The sequence below is a fragment of the Phascolarctos cinereus genome, unplaced genomic scaffold, assembly GCF_003287225.1.
Source record: "Phascolarctos cinereus isolate Bilbo 61053 unplaced genomic scaffold, phaCin_HiC Scaffold_5;HRSCAF=322, whole genome shotgun sequence".
Classification (NCBI taxonomy): domain Eukaryota; kingdom Metazoa; phylum Chordata; class Mammalia; order Diprotodontia; family Phascolarctidae; genus Phascolarctos; species Phascolarctos cinereus.
The window spans coordinates 175,341,978-175,364,233 of NW_027555958.1; the positions used below are offsets into that span (position 1 = coordinate 175,341,978).

General features: G+C 39.1%; 1 protein-coding gene across 2 annotated transcripts in view; it reads left to right on the forward strand.

Moving 5' to 3' along the window:
• Positions 1-22,256, forward strand: part of BACH2 (BACH transcriptional regulator 2) — a 412,299-nt gene that overhangs the window by 219,906 nt on the left and 170,137 nt on the right. The window contains exon 3 of one of the 2 annotated variants that reach the window (XM_020963049.2): positions 17,955-18,101. The exons of the other annotated variant lie outside the window; for it this stretch is intronic. The gene's annotated coding sequence lies outside the window, so the exon portion shown is untranslated. The remainder of the gene's footprint in view (positions 1-17,954; positions 18,102-22,256) is intronic. 2 annotated transcript variants of the gene reach the window in all.

The following is a 22,256-nucleotide window of genomic DNA, read 5'->3' on the forward strand; positions in this document are numbered from 1 at the left end:
GAGGGGGAGCATCAGTGTTAGAGGCTGAAGAAAGGTCAAGAGGGATGACAATTGAGAGAAGACCATTAGATTTGGCAATTAAGAGACCATTGATAACTTTTGAGATAATGATTTTTAACTGAGAGAATGAAATTTAACTTTTTTTTATTTTATTTTTGTTATCATGTCTTCTCTCCTATTTGACTTGTATTTCCTAGCAGCTTAGGGAATCCTAAGCCACAGAGACAAAAAAAGAAAAGACTCACCAGGCTCTGAGATTCTGTGGTACCTTTATTCATTCCCTACAATAAATAGAATAATCCCTTGGTTTATTGTTTAATCTCAATTTTCAGTGGAATTACTGATCCTCTTCATCGTGGTTCATCGAAAGTAGTGTTTGACACCAGTTCTTTCTTCTCTCTTTAAAAACCTTTCTGACTACAGACATTACAATTCATGAAGTTCATGACAATTACCTTTAGCACACATAGATATTAACAAGGACTCCTGTTCCATTCACAACTTACTACACATTTGGATCTAAAGTTGTCACTAAACTTTTAATTATCTGTAGTTTCGAGAATGAGTAAAATCTTTGGGATTTGATTTTATCCTATGATGCAGTCAACTTGTGGTCCAAGTTTTGAACTCTTGCCGAATCTCTTGGTGTGTAATTCATTTTTCCAGTCAAGTTTGGTGGAATTCAGTGATGGTAGTGGATATGATGATGTGTATGCAAGTAGGCAGAAGATTAGAGTCCTGTAAATCAGTAGTCTCGACCATAAGAAACCATAAGAAAAACCAGTATGGTCTTAAACCTAGGAGGTCAAGGTAGCTCAATAATATCGCCAGTATTCACTCCGATTGGTATACAGAGAAGATTCAAACATGATGGTCAGCCTGTCATCTAGCAGTCCAATCCACTGTTCAAGGCACTGTTCTAGGCACTTTGTATAAAGACAAAAAATTTTTAAGGAGCTTACATTCTACTAAAGGGATTGTTGTTGTTTAGTCATTTTCAGTCATGTCCAACTCTTTGTGACCCCATTTGGGGTTTTCTTGGCAAAGATACTAAAGCAGTTTGCCATTTCTTCTCCTGCTTATTTTACAGATGAGGAGACTGAGGCAAATAGGGTTAAAGTAACTTGCCCAGGGTCACACAACTAGTAAGTGTTGTGAATCCAAATTTGAATTCATGTCTTCCTGACTCCAGGCCCAGCAGTCTACTCCACCTAGCTTCCCACTAGGGGAATATAACATGTAAAGAGATAAGAATATACACTATAATTAGAAGATTAGGAAGAGAGTGATAACAATTATGGATGTTATAGATAGCTTCCCACAGGCCATGGCATAGGAGCTGAAAATGATATGGAAGGAGATGGCTTAACTCCAGACCTTCTGTTTGGTATGCCTATATCTTTTAAAGTTAGCAAAGTCCTGCCCAATTTCAGATTGAGACGAAAGGATGAACTGTCTCACCTCCTCCTTCCCGCATCCCTCCCCACCCACCCACCAGCCTATTTTGTTTCCCTTGAAAATCTAAATGAGGTTTTAAAAAATGGGGGGGGGGAGACAATGGGAGGAGTGGAGATAGGAAAATGTTGATAACAAATAGGAAGACACAGGAACACAGGTCTGAAGGGTGTTTCTTTTTTTCTTCTCTTATTAGAATTGGGGGCAAGATTTCTTTGAAGTTATCTTTTTGGTATTAGATTTAAGATACAGATAAAAAATACCCATAACTGCAGTTTTCTGGAGGAGGGCAAATAGGGCTTTGCTATTCAAATCCCATTAGCACTCCCAAGAAAATCTTAGCTGAACTTAGTTTTGGATGAAAGCATGCAATCAGCAATATTCATAGTAAGATGTACTTTCTAGAAAACCTGATCATTTCATATCTGATTTTACACAAAAGTTTCCATGCCCACTGTTTGCAGCTGAAGACCCACTCTTAAGATACATGACTGTTGCTGTAATTAAATACTGTTTCCTTTTTCTCAGCTAAAAGTGCTAGCTAGCCCCAGTGGCTTTTTCTTCTAAGTAAACTTAAGTTTATACAAAAGGGAATTATGTGCAGGTCATTACCTACGTCTGGGAAGTGGGGATTGACTTGCCAGAAAATTAAAACTAATTCTTCAAATATCTTTTTAAACTTTCCCCAGGTTTCTCTAACAGTAAATGTGAAGAAATGAAAATGCAGTGCTTTCAGGCTTAGTGTAGCATCATATATCTCCTTACCCACATTCTCCAGGGAGAATTCTAGTGAACATGTTGAAAATTTTACAGAAAAAAAAACCCAGTTATTTGAAGGACTGAGTTTTACTCTCTTGCCATTTTAATGTGGTCCTAAAAGAGACAATCTGAAAAGGGATGGAGAGTTTGAGAAAAGCCTAAACATTAAAAGACATTGAATCATTTAGAAATGCCTGAATCAGTAGTCTCTGATCTCTTTTTTTTTATTGCAACCCTACATTGGACTACATTAAAGCTTTGTAACCTGAATGCATAAAACACCATTAAAATAGGATGGTCTTAATTTTTTTTTTCCTGTAGGAGGTGGGATTTTATTTTTTTTATTTTGATTTATTTATTTTTAGTTTTCAGCATTCACTTCCACAAGATTTTTGAGTTCCAGATTTTCTCCCCCTGACCCCTAGACAGCATGCATTCTGAATACTCCTTCCCCTAACCTGCCCTCCCTTCTATCACCACCCCTTCTCTTATCCCCTTCCCCTTCTATTTTCCTATAGGGCAGGATAGATTTCTATACCCCGTTGCATGTGAAGACAATTTTTAACCTTTGTTTTTAAAACTTTGGGTTCCAAATTTTCTCCCTTCCTTCCTCCTCACCCACCTTCATTGAGAAGGCAAGCAACTCAGTATAGGTTATACATGTGTAGTCATGCAAAACACTTCCATAGTAGTCATGTTGTGAAAAACTAACTGTATTTCCCTACATCCTGTCCCGCCCCCCATTTGTTCTATTCTCTCTTTTGACCCTGTCCCTCCTCCGAAGTGTTTGCTTCTGATTACCCCTCCCTTCTATCATCCCCCCTCTTATCTCTTTCCCCCCTATTTTCCTGTAGGGTAAGATAGATTTCCCTACCCAATTGAGTGTGTACGTTTTTACCTCCTTAAGCCAAATCCAATAAGAATAAAAATCATTCATTCCCATTCACCTTCCCCTACTTCCTCAGCACTGCGGAAGCTTTTTCTTGTCTGTTTTATGTGAGATGATTTACCCCATTCTGCCTCTCCCATTCTCCTTCTTCCAGTATAATTCTCTCTCACCCCTTAATTTTATTTTTTAGATGTCACCCCCTTATCTTCAACTCACCCTGTGCCCTCTATCATCTATCTATCTATCTGTCTATATACAAATATAACTTATTTCCCCTCCAACTACCCTAATACTGACAAAGGTCTCATGAGTTACAAATATCGTCTTTCCATGTAGGAATGTAAACAGTTCAACTTTAATAAGCCCCTTATGATTTCTATTTCCTATTTACCTTTTCATGCTTCTCTTGAGTCTTATATTTGAAAGTTGAATTTTCTGTTCAGCTCTGGTCTTTTCATCAAGAATGCTTAAAAGAACTCTATTTCACTGAATTACCATTTTTTTCCCTGAAGGATTATACTCAGTTTTGCTGGGTAGGTGATTCTTGGTTGTAATACTAGCTACTTTGACCTCTGGAATATCATATTCCAAGCCTTCTAATCCCTTAATGTAGAAGCTGCTAAATCTTGTGTTATCCTGATTGTATTTCCACAACACTTGAATTGTTTCTTTCTGGTTGCTTGCAATATTTTCTCCTTGACCTGGGAATTTGGGATTTGGCTTCAATATTCCTAGGAGTTTTCCTTTGGGGATCTCTTTCAGGAGGTGATTGGTGGATTCTTTCCATTTCTGTTTTACCCTCTGGTTCTAGAATATTAGGACAGTTTTCCTTGATAATTTCTTGAAATATGATGTCTAGGCTCTTTTTTTTTATCATGGCTTTCAGATAGTCCAATAATTTTTAAATTCTCTCTCCTGGATCTATTTTCCAGGTCAGTTGTTTTTCCAGTGAGATATTTCACATTGTCTTCTACTTTTTCATTCTTTTGGTTTTATTTTACAATGTCTTGATTTCTCATAAAGTCATTAGCTTCCATTTGCTCCATTCTAATTTTTAAGGAAGTATTTTCTTCGGAGCTTTTGGAGTTCCTTTTCCATTTGGCCAATTCTGCTTTTGAAGACATTCTTCTCCTCATTGGCTTTTTGGACCTCTTTTGCTGTTTGGGTTAGTCTATTTTTAAGGTGTTATTTTCTTCAGTGTTTTTTTGGGGGGGGTCTCCTTTAGCAAGGTATTAACTTGTTTTTCATTATTTTCTTGCATCACTCTCATTTATCTTCCCAGTTTTTCTTCTACTTCTCTTACTTCTCAAAATCCTTTTTGAGCTCTTCCATGGCCTGGAACTGATTCATATTTTTCTTGGAGGGTTTGGATTAAGAGCTTTGATTTTGTTGTCTTCTTCTGGTTGCATATTTTGATCTTTGTCACCAAAGAAAGATTCTGTGGTCTGACTTTTTTTGCACAATTTGCTCACATTCGCAGCCAGTTACTTGAGTTTTAAACTCTTTGTTAAGGTAGGGGTCTGCTTCCAGTGTGGAGAATGTACTGTCCCAAGCTTCAGGGGTTTTGTGCAGCTGTTTTCAGAGATACTTCTAGGGACCTGTAATTTTCCATTCTTTCAAGGTGGTATGATCAAGAGCGAGGTGTTTACCCCTTTCCTGGCCTGTGCTCTGGTCTATGAGTGACCCCAATTACTCTTTTCTACCTTGGAACTGTGAGGAAGATTCCCTCTCTACCACCACTATAAGCTCCACCATGCCAGTGCTCCTCTTCACCCCAGGACTGCCACCCAGAACTGTGACCCAGATTCAGGCATGGGCAAAGCAAGAGAATCCTGCATCAGCACCAGCAAAGAGATCCCTGCAATCCCCCTCTGATCAGCCACACGATTCCCCCTCCATCTGTGGGCCGAGAGCTCTGGAAGCAATCTGTGCCCTGGGGTTGCACTAGGACTGGGTCTGGGACTGAGCTTCTTTGTCACCGTATTCCAACAGACCTTTCCTACTGACCTTCTAAGTTGTCTTTGGTGTTCATAGGTTGAGAAGTCTGGAAACTACCATAACTGCTCATGATTCAGTCCCCTGAGACCTGCTCCAGTTTCACTGAGGCCTGGTCTTTACCTGCGCACCCACTCTGAACTGTGCTCCTCTCCCACCCAGTATACAGTAGACCTTTCCAAACAACATCCAGGTTGTCTTGGGCTGGAAATTTGTTTCACTCTGTCTTTTTGTGTGTTCTGCTGCTCTAGAATTTGTTTAGAGCCATTTTTTACAGGTATTTGGAAGGGTTTGGGGAAGAGCTCAAGCAAGTCACTGCTTTTACTCTGCCATCTTGGCTCCACCTCGGTCTTAATTTTTTTTAAATGATGAAATTGACATATATAAACTGTCACAGTACCCAAGTAACCTGTTAACTTTATTTTTAAATAATTATTTTAAAATTATATAGTAGGGCTAAATTTGCTGAGCATGCATGGTAGCCCCAATTGACTACCAAACCCCAGGAAGAAGTCTACTCTGTAGGCTGTAAAGAGTTCAAGAGTTTCTAGTCTTTGGGAACTGAAGGACCAATCACATGTAGTAAGAATGATGCCTTAAATTAGTATGTAAAGTACCTTGCAAACCTTAAAACACCACATAAATGGTATTATTGTTATTACTGTCATTATAATTATACCTTAGAAACAGCTAGGTGGTATGGTAGAGCATGGAGCTTGGAGTCAGGAAGACCTGAGTTCAAATCCTGGCTCAGACATTAATTGCGTGACCCTGGGCAAGTTATTTAACCTCATTCAGCCTTAATTTCCTTAACTATAAGGTGGGAATAATAGCACTAACTTCCCAGGGTTGTGAGGATCAAATGAGATAATCTTTGTGAAGTGCTTAGTACAGGTCGTGACATACAGTAGGCACTTAATAAATCCTGCCTTTCCTCCTTACTTTTCCTTTCTTCCTTACCTCCTTCCTTCTCTCTTTGCCTTTTCCTTCCTCCCTCTCTCCCTCCTTCCTACCTTCCTTCCTTCCTTCTTTCCTTCCTCATACATGTGTTTGCTTAACTTAGTTATGTGAGTGGTATATCTCAAGCTACTAAGTCTCCCATTGGGGCATCAGTGGGAACTACTGTGATGCCTGAGCTTGTAATTGGTTTGTCCATCTTTGAGTCACTATTGCTCATAGAAGGCCTCGTTGTCATCTTTGTTTTATCTATAGGTGAGTCAGGCACTAGTCCTGGAAACTTGTTTCTCCCCTTAGCAGTTGACTCCTCCTACCCCCAACTCTGTTTTCTTTGCTTTCCAAAAAGTCATGAATAGGTTCTCAGTGTTTCTTAATTTGGGTCATGTTCCAGAGTTGATGACCAGTGGCCTTACATATGAACTATTTCAGAAGAAAATAAAGGAGAATTTAGAGGAATCAACCAACAAGACTTTTAAAGTGCCTACTATGTACCAGGCAGTGTAGATAGAACGGTAAAAATTAAGTAGTCCCTGCCTTCAAGGAGCTTGCATTCTATCAGGGAGGCAGTATACACAAAAGTGTCTCACACACACATACACACACACACACACACACACACACACACACACACTACAAAGTATACTTGGCAGAAAAGGCGGTAGCATTTTGGTGAAGGCTTGAAGAAAACCATGGATTTTAACAATTGAAGATAAGAATATAGGACATGCCAGGCATGGAGGGGGAGGGGAACTGGGAGAGGGAACCATTGCAAAGACACAGAAGTTCAAGTGTCATGTATGAGGAACAGCATGAAGGTCAGTTTGGCTAGACTGCTGAATGCATGAAGGGGCAATAGAGGTAGGCTGGGCCAGGTTGTGGCTTTAAAAGCCAAACAGAAGAATTTATATTTGATTCTGAAGGTAATAGGAGGCTCCCTGGAACATGGGGGCATGATATAGTTTGAAGAAAATAATTTTGACAGCTGAGTGGTAGAGATACTGGAATAGGTAGAGGTGAGCCAGAGGGACCAACTAGAAGGTCGTTATAGTTCTCCATGAGTAAGGTGGTAACTTTGGTATTCATCTGGTCTAACCTGAAGAGGCAGCACAGTATGGTAGAAAAAGCAATATACATTGCTTTTTTGACTTTTGATTCAAAAGACTTGCATTTGAATCTTGAATGTGCTACTTACTACCTTATAACTTTGGGCAGATTACTTAGCCTCTCCTGGCTTCTATTACCACATCTATAAATGAGGGAGCTCAATTAGATCTTTAAGGCCTCCTTAAGCAATCATTCCCATGAGAATATAGCACCCCCTCTGGAATCACTCTCCCAACCCTCATTCCTACTGTAGATTAGATTCCCAGGGGGCAGTGTCTACCACTCCCCTCGTACTGCTAGGGGTAACCCTGAGAGGTTGGGATTTTTAGCACTGTCACTCACAAGTTCCCATCTTATATATTCCCCATTGATTAGCTTTTAGAAAGGGACATTTACTAGTTGGTGCAACTATCAACAGTTAGTATAAAAACATCCGCCTAATCTGTGACACATTCTTTCCTTGTACATGCAAGGTAGGCTCCAGTTTAGAGGGCATGTTTCAAAGGGGTAATTCCTAGCTTCTCGTAATCAGGAGCCCTTTTCTTCCTTCATGAAGTCCTCATGAAACTCCCTGAGGTGTGTGTAACTATTTTCTGGACTCTCCAAGTGCCAGTACCTTTGAAGTGTCCTGAAAACTACTCTTCCTCATTGTGTATAATCTGTCCTCACCTCTTAACACAGACACTGCTATTAGCCACTGCTCTTCTAAGGATACTACTACCTACTCTGAAAGGCGTCCCAGTCTTCACTTTGAAGTTCACAAGGTTATCATCTGATCAAGGGAAGGAGACAGGAAGTCTCTTCTCACCCTCTATCCCCAAGCTACTCCATCTCAAGATCTCGGTGGGGAGCTGCTGAAAACTGACTTGCTGTTTTATCCAGCCCCCAGAGCACTAACTGATTTTCTTCAACCAACCAAAAGACATTTCCTATATGGTGTCATCTTCTTTCATTCAGTTTGTATCTAATTTACACCTCTGGTTGACTGATTCAATAGAGACGTCCAGGCTTTCTTCACCCTTAGTGTTATGTCCATGGTTGATTGACTCTATAATTCAATCAAAGAAGCAGTCTCACAGGTATCAGAGTATAGAGCATATTGTCAGTTATATTAATTAGAGTTGAGAGCTATGGGACACCCTGCCCCTTGCAATCCTATGAATTCTTGTTTTATAAATGTGGAAACTAGAGCACAAGGAGTGAAGTGACTTCCCTCATTGTCCCAAGCTTATGTGACTAGGCTGAAACTAAACCCTAGGTCTATTTTAAGTGCTCTTTCCACTGTGATCATTACAGAATGGAGGTGAATGTTCTATTTTATATATACATACATATATATGTATGTATATATACATATGCACAAACACACACATATAGATATATAATATAAATTCAATTCAACAAATATTAAGTGTTAACATTAACAACAGTGCCAAGCACTGGGGATACAAAAAGAAACAAAAACCAGTCTCTGCCCTCAAGGAGTTTACAATCTAATACACATTCATAATACATTTACATATACACAGATATTTCGTAGGACCATGGAGCTAAAGGCAGCTAGTTGGCACTGTGGGTAGAGGGCCTGGAATCACTAAGAGTATTTATTTGTTTTTGTTTAGTCATGTCCAACTCTTCATGACCCTATTTGGGGTTTTCTTGGCAAAGATACTTGAGTGGTTTGCCATTTCCTTCTCCAGCTCATTTTATAGATAAGAAACTGAGGCAGAGTGAAGTGACTTGCCCAAGGTCACACAGCTAGTAAGTGTCTGAGGCCAGATTTGAACTCAGGAAGAGGAGTCCTCCTGACTCCAGGCCTGGAAGTGGCCTTATTCCTAGAGCTTGTTGGACTTTCAGGGCCATCTAGTCCAGTCCTCTCTTTTCACAGATGAGGAAACTGTGAATCCCAGAGGGGTTAAGTAAGGTCACATGGATAGTAAGTGGCAGAGGGATAATTAGAACTCAAGTCTTTCTCCTTTATAGTAATTCTGCTTGTGTATAATATACATAGAGGAATTAAGTTGCAATTATCAAAAGACTATTAAGCTGTGAGTTGTTTCTCTTCAAGCCCAACTTTAAATGAGACTTATTATTTGCGGTTAAAACTAGTGATCTAAGACTGGTCAGGACTAAAGCAGAGCTTCCACCTTTCATCTTTATATACTGTTTACATTAGTTTGGCTGTTGTGTATAACATGCAGACTGGCCTCCTCTCCTCAAGGACCAGTTCATCTTTAGAAAAGCTATACATACATGATATAGAAACAAACACAGAAAGGGCAAAAGGAAGCAACCACAGATTTTCCTTAAAAATTAGGAAGTTTGGGGGCAGCTAGATGGATACTCACTACCTATGTGACCCTGGGCAAGTCTCTTAACCCCAGTTGCCTGGCCAAAAATAAGTAAATACATAGATAAATAAATAAAAAACAAAAAAACCCAGGAGGTTCTTAAAGTGTCTTATTTGGGAAGAAAGATGGGGGGCATCTCTCCTGCAGAGTGTAGGACCAGTTTTGAAAAGTGGATGTCTCATTTCTTACATCTGCTCATCACATATATCTTTGGTGACCCAGTTCTAGAATCAGACTAAGTTAGGATAGTATTGCCTCCTGCCTACAATCCAGATCAAATGAAAAGGACTTCTGAAAGGACTTCTGACTTAATCTCAAGTTTCTATCCAAGTTAAGCTAACGTATTAAGCACCACAACCTCTCTGCTGTGTTATCCAGCCCTTCTCCATAGTGGAGTGATAAGAGTTCTTTAGAACCAAAAAGTCATCCCTTGGCACCCAAACTTCTGGCCGTGAAGGAGTAGTGAGGTACATCAGTGGAAGAACTACTCACACCATTAAAGTCACATGTCCTTTGAAGTAAAGCAAAAAGGGCAAAGTAAGGATCCATAACCTGAGTTCTTATCCAAGGGTCATTAGGGCCTGGTTTTGTGACCTCGTTCAAGTTAGAATAGTAGAGCTGAAAAGAACCCTGTACTTGACCAATGAGGAAATCAGGGCCTAGAAAATGGGGCAAATTGTATAAGGTGTCAGTGCCTTAGAGAGAATGGTGCTCTGCAGGACACAAAGGCAAGGAGGAGGAGTGCGCACATTATGGAGGAGACTGGACTTGGAGATGGGAAACTGGGTCTGAGTCCCTCTGCTGGCATAAACGAGCTGTATGACCATGAGTAACCCACTTCACTTCTCTATTTAGTGAGTCTCACTTTCCTCATCTGTAAAATGAATTGAAGAAGGAATTGGCAAACCGCTCCAGTATCTTTGCCAAGGAAACCCCAAATGGAGTCACAAAGCCACAACTAAAGCAAATGAACAACAAAATCTCCGAAGTACAGTGGTACCTAATGGGTCAGCTAATCCAACCAGTGGTGGAACAGGAATCCCCTTAGTCCTAGTGCCTGTCTCTAGAAAGAAAAAAAAAAGGTACCCAGCAAACAAGTACTGGGATGGAATTAGCAAATTGCTGCTTAAAGGCAAGGATCCAGGTCTCCCAGTTCCCAATTCAGTGTATATTCTGCATACTTCAGTTTTCTCATCTGTCCTACCTATCTCACAGGGTTGTTATGAGGCAGAGAGAGGAGATGTGAACACAAAATGTAAATGTAATGGTCTTATTGCTATGTATGGTTTATACTTTTTAGCATAAGTGATATTTTTCTTCTTTGGTATTTAGTGACTTTGAAGGGAAGGAGTTTTTCCCGAGTGACACATTTTTTTATTTTGGTAGCATGCCTTGTTCACAGATTGTAGTTCAGCAGTGAAGCTGAGTGGGTTTATTCCAAGCATATTTTTTTAGATGAGAGAATCCAGGATTGTACTTGGTCTTACAGATGCTGGTTGTGCAGTTTGGGTATCCAAAGCGTATCTGGTGTGGGTTTTTTTTTCCATTTTGGAAATTGATTAGATCCTTCTGAAGAATCAAAGAAATCATTTTCTCAGAGACAGGGAGAGGGAGAGAGAGAAAGAACATCTCTAGTATTGCCATGTTTCTTGCCCACTATATATCATCATAATAACATTTATATGACTTTACAATATAGAGCATCTCTATACACATTTTCTCATTTGAGTCTTACAGGAGGCCTTTTAGAAAAGTACTACAAATAATATCGTCGTCATTTTAAAGAGAGGGAAAGTAAGGCTTCTGAAGGATAGGCAGTTTCCCCTAATCGTATGTCAAAGGCATGATTTGAACCCAAGTCCCCCTAACTGCAAATCTAGTCCTCCACCTAAGCTGCTTCATGAGCCCCTTTAAAGCCGGAGATCTGTTGCTATCATCATCATCATCATCATCATCATCATCATCATCATATTATCATCAATTTCATTTGTGATATATGTCACAATCAAACAAAAACGTAAGACTGCATTCGATAGGAGAGTAATTTGGTAGCAAGTTACAGGAAAATGCTACATTAATTTCCCAGAAGCACCATAAATTAAAAGGAACGATCCAATTCCTTGATGCAGTTTTGGCTTTGCCTTCAAGGCTTTAAACCTTTTGGGTTATAAACAGTTCTTCCTTCAAAGTGTAATTGTTAGGGAAAGTTTATTTTACTCATTTCCTACCTTCTTAAACCCTCTTCCTTCTTTGTCTCTTCAGAAATTAAACCATATAGGTCATGTAGAATGAGAAAGACAGGAGAGAGACAGAGGAGTGGAGACAGACAGACAGACAGAGGAGAGCACCAAGTGCATTTGTGCTACTCATAGGAAAATTCTTGGCTGTTATTTTAGGTCATAGAAATCCTCATGCCCCATTTTCCATCCAGTAATCTAGGTCTATAGAAATAAAAGAAAAAATAACAAGAATTTGATAATCATGGGTAGAAATTTAACATATGGGCCATGATCCACATTTTCTTAGCAATAGTTATCAATTACCTCTTCCAAGAAGAACTTGGTATTTAAAGGAAAAAAAAGAAATGTGAGGTTTGTGCAGGTTTCGGGAGGCCATGTGGGGGAAGTATTGTGACTTTGGACAATTCACTAAATTTCTCTTAGGTAACATTAAATAAGAATTATATTCATCTCACTCCCTGTCTAGAAGGATGGTAGGGAACAAGCATTCATTAAGTGCTTCCTATGTGCCAGGCACTGTGCTAAGTTTGTAGGGTTGGTGCAAGGAGCAAATGAAATTATGTATGTTAAAGCACTTTGTAAGCAATGGAGTTCTTTATCTGTGTATAAGTATATTTATATTTGTGAGCTATTATTATTTCTCTGCCACATGTCCTTTTAAAAAAATCCTCTTAAACAGCAATAATTTCAGCTTTCATCCTTTTGTTCAAAGACAGGCAAAGACTTCCTTGTGTCAGCACATAGTCTTTTCAATTAGTTTTACCAAAAACTAGAATGGCTTTTAAAAAAGAGAATTATATTTGCTTTTCCTTGTAGACTCCCTGAATTATGGTGACAGAACAATGTAAAGATTGAGGCTGGGGACTTATAGCCAAACTCACCGTTATCATGGTAACCATGGGATAAGACTAGAATAGATCATTGAAATTCACAGACAATTCTCAAACCTCATTAAGGTGTGAAGGGAACTGATGAGTCAATACTTCCAACATTCTCCCCACCAGACCTTTTACCAGAGCTGCTAACATGTAGCAAGGCTGTCTGATTAGATTTCTTATTCATTCTTTCCCCTTTTTCTGCCTTTCTGCTGGGTAGGCTAATGAGGAGGGAAATGACCAAGAAACAAGTGCATTTTTTACAAGGGGGGAAATAAAATGCTTGCCAGGCCAGAAGCAGCCTATAAATAAGCAGCAGGTGATTATATTTCTGATGGTGGATTTTTGCAGTCTTGTCGATTCCACCCCCTCCACATCTCTTGTCCCTGTTCTCTTCACTTATTCCACAACCGCTGCAGATCAGACCCTCCTCCCCTCTCTCCTAGACTTGTGGTAGCTTCCTGATTGGTCTCCCTGTTTCCCCAATCAAATCTATCCTTCACATAGGTGCCAAAGTGATATCCATACCATGAACGTTCAAATATGTCACTTCCCCATCCAAGAGGCATCAGTGGCTCCACATCGTCGCTAGAATAGAGTAAAAAAATCTTCTGTTTAGCATTTAGAACGTTTAAGATTCTGACTCCAGCTTTTCTTTCCAAGCTGCTGACCCATCACTTTCCTCATGCGTTCTTTACTTCAGGCAGACCTGTTTTCTTGCTGTTCCTAATGTCCAGGATTTTGTACAGGTTGTGCCCCAAGCCTAGAATGATCTCAAATCCTGTATTTACTTAATCTGCAAAGAAGTATTCCCTTTCACCACTTCCTAGGATAATGTAAACTCCTTTAGGGCAGGAATTGTCTCACTTTTGTATTTCTATCCTCTCTACCTGGCGCAAAATAAATGCTTAACAAATACTTGTTAATTGGGTGTTTAATTTGTATCTTCCCCAGAAGTTCTACAGATTTGCTGTTGTTGGTTAGTCGTTGTGTGTCTGACCCTCATGACCCCATTTGGAGTTTTCTTGGCAAAAATACTGGAGTGGTTTATCATTTCCTTCTCCAGCTCATTTTACAGATGAGGAAACTGAGGCAAACAGGGTTGAGTGACTTGCCCAGAGTCACACAGTTAGTTAAGTGTCTGAGGTCAGATTTGAACTCAGGTCTTCCTGACTTCAGATCCAGCCCTCTCTCCATTGTACTACCTAGCTGCCCCATTCTACAAATAGTAGGTGCTTAAAGCATGTATGAGGTTGAATAGGAGATCCCTGTCATGGTCATTTTTCTGCCTCCTTTCCCTTTCTGCTGTAAAGAAAACTTGTAACCAAGTAGCATCAGACATATACTCCCTAGTGAAGTGTGTCCATGTTTGACCCATTCTGATTTAGGAGGTGGTTCAATGTGCACATTTTGTAAATGGCACCATGACTTGATAGAAGATTTACATTCATCCCATTTCTCCTCGACCCATACTCAGTGGCTATGGAACTGGTTATCATCTTCTCTGTGAAAATCCTTCATATATAATTAAAAACCTCAATAATATGGACTTCTTAAGTTTGGATATTCTACTGATTTGGGAGGGGGATGCCCTAAGCTGAAAATACCTTAGCTGTATTTATTTGTTAAACAGTTCAGTGGCATAAATGAAACTTTGTATAACTTTATACCTGGTCTTGAGAACAGACTTGTGAAGTACTTTAGAAATCACTATTTTATGTGCAGATATTTTAATTGCCAGGTAAGCAAAAGCAGCCAGTTCTGGGGCTGGTGTTTTGATGAACTAAATACAAATAAATTCATCTGTTTTTTAGAAGGACTTACGTAAGGGAGCACTTAATAGGACTAATTAATAAGGAAACAATAACATAGTATAAGTTATTTTATATACAGGTAGGCCTTCACCAACTCTATGTGTACACACACATACATGCGCGTGCACACATACACACATACACACACACACACACACCACACACACACACACACACACACACACACACCCATCCTTTTTGGACAAACAGTTGCCAGGGGATAACTATCCCAGCCAGATGGCTACAGGAACTCACCTTCCTGTCTCACCTCAATTAATGGTATTTCCCTTTCTCATTCTGGGGCAAAACACCAAGAATCACCAGAATTAACCCTAGAGCTTCCTCTGGGCAATAGATAAATCTCAGTCGAGCTTTTTTAAATACTCAGAGACTCACCTGTATCACCTTTGTGTCTTCTGTCTTTCCCTAGGAATGCCAAGTGAAAAGGGACTGGGGATAACTTTCTCAGAGTTGTTTGTTTAGTGGTTCTCTGTTTCTTATTGTTAACAAATTTGAAAAGCCTTAGAAAACCCCAGGGGGCTTATATGGTTGTTTCAGTTACAGGGGAAAACTATAAGACATTTTTTTAGTTTCTAGGCTTCCCGGAAGAGGAAGGTTAACTTAGGGGAATAGAGGACAGTAAACAGGAAAGTAGGTGAGTCCAGTCACGGTGACCAGCTAAAGGAAAGAAAGATGTCAATCTGGAAGTAATACTAGAGCTAAGAAGCCCAGCCCTCACTCCTAAAGCCACTGTTTCGATCCATTGGAAAGCATCCAGCCCTCGTATCCACTTTGCTGGATCCTCAATGTATCACTTGCAGTGGAGAGAGACTTTTACCTGACATCCCAAGTCAGAATTCTGAATACATTTTCCCCAAGAAATATTATTCACGTGGCACTTAGATTCTATAGTACTGTTAGCACAAGCCTGTGTTTAGCATCATTATTATTGCTAGTACTGCTGTTGTGGATAATGATGATAACTCACATGTTTATATGGAGTTTTATGGTAGCCCAAGTAAACCATAATTATTTGTGGTAGCCCAAGTAGAAGCTAAGAGAGGATAATAAGATTTAGAGTTGGAAGGAACTTTAGAGCTCATCTAATCGAACCTTCTCATTTACAGATGACGAAACTGAGGTTCAGAGAGGTTAGAACTGACTTGGCCAAGGTCATAAGGTTAATTACATTGAAGAATTGGATCTCAAATCTTCTGAACCCAGGTCTAATCATCTTTATAATATTATTTCCCAAATTCTAGAGTACAGATTGGCAGTAATTAATAGCAGGTTTTGTTTTTTTTACTAAATCCACCCTAAAAACATGCCCCTATTTTCCAACCTTTGTTCATTCAACAAGCCTTTATTCATTGTTTTTCTTAAACACCAAATGACTTTCGTCCAACATCTCTTCCTATTGAAATCCAAATGCCCTCTTCCTAGAAGCATGCCTTGGGGACCCCTTTATGAGAAATGACCCTCCCTCTTCTCTCTCATAACACTTTGTTTATATATTCTCATGCAATTTTCCAGTTTTGTTTCGTATGATGGGTTACTTATGAAGTAACATCTCTCCCTCTCTTTCTTCCCTGTTTTCCATATCCATAAACTTTCCAAGTGAACCCATGAGAGACACTGCCCTCAGGATGTAAAGGATAAAGTGGTCCAGGGTAAAAAGATTTTGACATTTTCAGTTCCACGGAAGGATCTGGGAATATCTCACTCATTGTTACATCCCTGTAGCACTTAGCTCCATCACTGGAACATGGGAGCCTCTCAATATTTGTTGAATTTAATTAGGTCTTGTTTTTAACCCTTTATTGTATTTTTTGAGGAGCTGCATGGCATAGGGGATAGAGGGCTGACCTTGGAATCAGAAAGAGCCAATTTCAATTACCGACTACGAACACATCCTGACTATATGACAAGTAGGCAAGTTTCTCAGACTCTCAAGGCTATAGTCAGCTTTCTAAGACTATAAATTGTAGAGCAGTTGCTGATCTACTTCAGTGAAGAGAGTGTCTTCACTGGGAAGATTCCGTATATCAATAAAATCACAAGCTCAGTACGATTATCATCTTTAGCCTGCCTTGCTAGACAAAACTTTAGTATTCATCTGCAATATACTCTCTGCATAAAGAATATAACATAAAAGAAGTCTAACTAGACCTTTTCTTTCCTATCACATATATTGCAGAAAAACATTCTTCTAGAGTAAACCTGAGGCTGGGCTCAAATTTTATTGGTGAGGAAACTGAGGCCCGGATTTAAGTTATTTATTCAAAGTCACATAAATAGTAAGTGGCAAGGGCAGGATTTGAACCCAGGTCCTCTGATTCCAAGTCCATTATTCATTATTTTATTCAGTATAGTTTATAAGTGCTACATAAGTATAATTATTTGAATTTTAATCATCTTGATTTCTATTACCATTAAGTTACTAAGTTGAGGAAGGAAAAAAGTTATGCCAGCTTGCACTTGGCTCTGTCCTGAAACTCTTTAGGATTGAAGAGCAGAGAACAAATTCAAGCCATCAAAACCTTTAAAGAAATTTAAGTTAAGTTTGACAATATTAGAATAGAATGAAAGGATTGTAATTGAAAAATGAAAGCGTCATTTTTAGTTTATTATCTGTGGGGGTCACCTGTTTATAATTGGTTCTGAGAGTATTTTATAGTGGGACTCTTTAAAATGAGAGCTTTGGACAGAAAGAAGTCAGTTCTGAGATTTAAAACCAGAATCAGAGAAGAGATAATACTTTGAGTTATGCCCTCTGACTTTTTTCTTGTTACAGCATCACACACCTTTTTCACCAATTGCGCTCAGACTTGCTAAAAGTTAGCACTTAAAGTCACAAAGGATGGAACACCTTAACTGTTCAGACATTCTATTTCTCTGATTCTTCTGCTAGCTTCTAGTGAGTACGTACTTGTATGATGGAAGCTTCTCTAGAAACTTCTCTCAGATTTTGTAATCTCATTAAAAACTAGCTTCCAAACACTTAGAATCCACATGATCTCGGAAAAAGTCACTTAACCTTTCAGAGCCTATTTCCTCGTCCTATATAGATAGGGATCATACTTTCTGCCCACTGTATGTTCCTTACAGGGTTGTTGTTAAGAAACCAGAAAGTATTATATTAATAAATTAGGGATCTATTATTGCCTCAGTGCAAGGACAGCCTTTAGGAAGTAAGCCTTAGAGAGCTGTCAGCCTCAGAAAAGTTGTTAATTTACCGTGTTCTCACAACTGGTGAGTGGTCTGAGGCAGGGTTTGAACTAAGAACGTCCTAACTCCAAGTCCATCTTCCTATCCACTGTACCACCATGCTGCTTGTCTAAAGTACTGTATAAATGTGAATTATTACTATTGTTTTTAACCAAGACTATAGTTTGACTGGCTTTGAGCTGGTTAAAATACCACACATGTAGAACGGGGGAAACAAGGAACTAATTTCACCTGAAAATGAGGGGGGTTTCATTCTGCTAATCAGTGATTTTTCCCTCCCCAATTAGGTGGAGATCCATTGATTCATCATCAGTTTGCATCACAAAGCTTTGGGGGTCCATGTCTGAATGGATTGCTGTAGCCTCATTTCTCCATTCATCCAGTTCCCTGCATCATAAGACTTTAAGCCAGCACAGGACCTAGAAAAATTACATGTAAGTTTTTTTTTCCAGTTTCTTTTTTGAAAACTAAGTAAAAGATAGCGTAAGAATGCTTCCTTGGCAATGAGGAAAAAAAATAATAAAAGCCCACAAAGCATTTTAACGAATGTATCCTAAGAGCTTTAATTTAAGAGAGAGAGAGAGAAAAAGACTATGTAGTTAATCGATCCTTTAACTCCAATATGATTGGAAATATGGATCACAAAAGGAGAAATCTCTTCTGTTTCTGTGCTTTACATCTCTTTGAAGAGATTGTAGCACTATCTATGGCACAGCAGCCCACATCTCAACCCCACTTCCCACTCCTAGAAGAAAAGATTTAACTCTGGAAACACCTTCAAGATTTGGTTGAAACAGTGACAGTCTGCATGTTTAAGTCCACTCCACAGCTGCTGTAATTTTCCTTCATTACTTTCACATGCAAAACGCCACTTAATTCTATGCTGGCTGCAATAGACTATTCCGTAGGCGTACTCGGTTTTAACCAAGCTCAAGAGAGAAAATCCGGATTTATCCTAAGTAGTTGATGCAGAGGTACTTATTTGCCTTACAAAAGATTTATCATAGGATCGATTCCTCTTTCCTATTGCATTTGAAAAATGATTTTGTTTTATAGAGGTTGGATGTACGTGTAACTTTTCAGGCGCTCATATGTCATGCAAAGCAAGACACACTTGTATTTTTAATTCTAGCAGGAAGGTATAGCTCTTTATGTTTTCTTTGTGCTTTCAATACTCATCTGTTTTAAGGATGAAAATGGTATTGTGTAAGTTTTGGAATTAGACATTTGTTTTTTTGACCAGAGCAAGTAAGAATCCATGCCAGCCTACTGAAAGTACAGAATGAGTCAGTTAAAATGTATTTTAAAAAAACAACAATAATGATCTATGCATATTGTCTTTGTGTCTCTGTACCCACTCACACACCAAAAATTTTCTGGACTTTTTTGTTTGTTTTTGTTTAGGCAGTCGGGGTTAAGTGACTTGTGCAGGGTCATTCAGCTAGTAAGTGTCAAGTGTCTGAGGTCATATTTGAACTCAGGTCCTCCTGACTCCAAGGCTGGAGCTCTATCCACTGCACCATCTAACTGCCCCTAGACTTCTTTACAAGATGTAATAGTGGATGTTAAAGCCACTTGGCTTTATCATACTTCTCTGCTACAGGTAGGAGACAGATGCCACCTCTGTTTCAAAGTTTTGGTCAGATACCAAAATGTATTAAGTACTTGACTCTTTGCTAGAAGACAGACGATGACCTCCTGTCTTTAGTTCACTGAATTAAGTTGGGTATAAATGTAGTAAGACAGAATGGCATGAGAAAAAGAGAGGATTCAAGTCTGACCTTCACCTTATACTGGCTGTGTCACTGTGGACAAGTCGCTTAACTTCTCTAAGACTATTAAGTTGGAAAAAAAAAAAGACTATTAAGTAGCAGAGAAGGTACTAACTGACCTGCATTGGTGGATCGAGTTTGTTCACTTGGGGATTCATTGTCCTTATTAATACAGTATAATAATATAAATTAGCAAAAGTTTGGGAAATGCCTAGTCACCTTTGCCTAAAAAGTACACTGTGATCTTTATTATTAGAAGCAGCTGGTGGCATAGTGCATGGAGCACTTGGCCTGGAGTCAAGAAGACCTAAGTTGATATTCAGTCTCAGATATTTACTGTGTGATACTGAGAAAGTCACTTAACATCTGCCTGCCTCAGTTTCCTCAACTGTAAAATAAGGATCATAATAGTTGCGAGGATCAAATGAGAATGATATTTGTAATGCTTTTAGCACAGTGCCTACCAGATAGTAGGCACCATAATGTTTATTCCCTTCTCTTCTCTTCCCTTTTATTACTTGACTATGATCAAGCCAATCATTTTAAAGTCAAATAGATATGTGGAGATTCCTGAAGCTGTCAGGTGCAAAATAAATCTCTTGTCCAAACAGTGCTTGCAAACATATATTGAAAACTTTGAATCCTACCAACCCCCATAAAGAAAAACTTGTTCCACTAGATAAACTCTGAGCAGCCACATATTACTCTGTTCACAAAGATAAGAAATAGATTTGAATACTTATGCATGCTAAAACAGAAATCATGAAATCAGAGAAATGAGACAAAAGCTGATGGCTGATCCAGAGACTCAAAAGGCTTTGTTTTCAGGATATCAATGCAGGTGCCGTCTTAACCTTGAAATGCCTTTGTAGGATCATAGATCTTAGAACTGGAAGGGACCTTGGAGGCCCTCTAGCCCAGCCACCTCATTTTACAGATGAGTCAGTCAATAAACATTTATTAGATGCCTACTATGTGCCAGGCACTGTGATGAGCAAACTGAGAACCATGGAGATTGAGTGATTTGCCCAAAGTTCTCCAGGGAGTAATAAGCCTAGAGGTAGATAGAAGCCCTCCAGCTCCCCAGTCCAAGTGACCTGTGATACCGGTCTGTTCTGTTTCTGCTGTCTATAAAGAAAACTAGATGGGGAGTCTGTGAGTCCGTCAGAACTTCAGACCCTCCAAGAAATATGGCAGGGAGCCTGATTCTGTTGCTTTCTCGCTGGGTTGAGGGTGTCTGAGTGCCTCAGTGGAAAATTACAACAACAGATTGATGTGCTGAATTTCCAAGCTCTTAGTCACAACCTGGTGTAGCTTACAAGCCCAGAAGAAGTTAACCGCATTCTCTCACCCAGACTTGCCACTAGTAGTGGATCCCTCGGTTCAGTCACATCCAAGTCAGACTGAATATCTATAGGAGTGGATCCTTCGGTGCTGGCTTTGAGGCAGATTTAATGAAACAGCAAAGGAAGGCTCTGCCACCACAAGAGATACTAGTCTCTAGTCCTAGTCCAGACAAAATGCAGTTCATGCTTAAGGAAAAATTGATAGGTAATTCAGTGACATGAAATGTACCGCGTTCATGGGGTGCTCTTTCAATATACTGCCATAAGGGAAGCAGGGGAAGAAATAAGCCTTTATATAGCACCTACTATGTGCTAGGCACTACTTTTTTAAAAATTGTCTCATATTTCATTTCATTAGTTCAATAAGCACTTCCCTGTGGGTGCCACCTACTAAGGAGATAAAATTTGTAGATAAGACAAGGGACCCTATGATGTCATGGAGTTTATAGTCTAATAAGGAGGTAAGACAGAAATATTTGTATAATTTTAAAATACAGTGTTGTATATATTACATAATAAATGTGCTGAATCACTATGGATTAGAAAAATACAAATCAAAACGAATCTGAGGTACCACATCACACCTATCAGATTGGCTAATATGACAAAATAGGAAAATGATAAATATTGGAAAAGATGTGGGAAAATTGGAACACTAATGCATCGTTGGTGGAGTTGTAAACTGACCCAACCATTCTGGGGAACAATTTGGAACTATACCCAAAGAGCTATAAAATTGCGCATACCCTTTGACCCAGCAATACCACTTCTAGGTCTGTATCCCAAAGAGATCATAAAAACGGGAAAAGGACCCACTTATACAAAAATATTTATAGCAGCTCTTTTTGTGGTGGCCAAGAATTGGAAACTGAGGGGATTCTCATCAATTGGGAAATGGCTGAACAAGTTGTGGTATATGAATGTAATGGAATACTATTGTGCTTAAGAAATGATGAGCAGGCAGACTTCAGAAAAACCTGGAATGACATATCAGCTGATGCTGAGTGAAAGGAGCAGAACCAGGAGAACACTGTACACAGTAACAGCCTCATTGTGCAGTGACTGACTCTGATAGACTTAGCTCTTCTCTGCAATGCAAGGATCTAAGACAACTCCAAAAGATTCATAATGGAAATTGCTATTCACATCCAGAGAAAGAGCTATGGAATCTGAATGCATATGGAAACATACTATTTGCTCTCCTTTTCTTTTGTTGTTTTGTTTTGTTTCTTCTTTCTTGTGGTTCCTCTAATGAGAGGAATTTTAATTCGTTCTGACTTTTCTTTACATCATGACTAATGTGAAAATATGCTTAATTATGAATGTATAAGTAGAGCCTCTGTCAGATTGCATGACATCTTGAGAGGGAGTAGGATAGGGAGGGGTAGAAAACTTAAAACTCAAAATCTTATAGAAGTGAATGTTGAAAACTAAAAATAAGTTAATTATTTAAAAAAAAAAAAAAGAATGA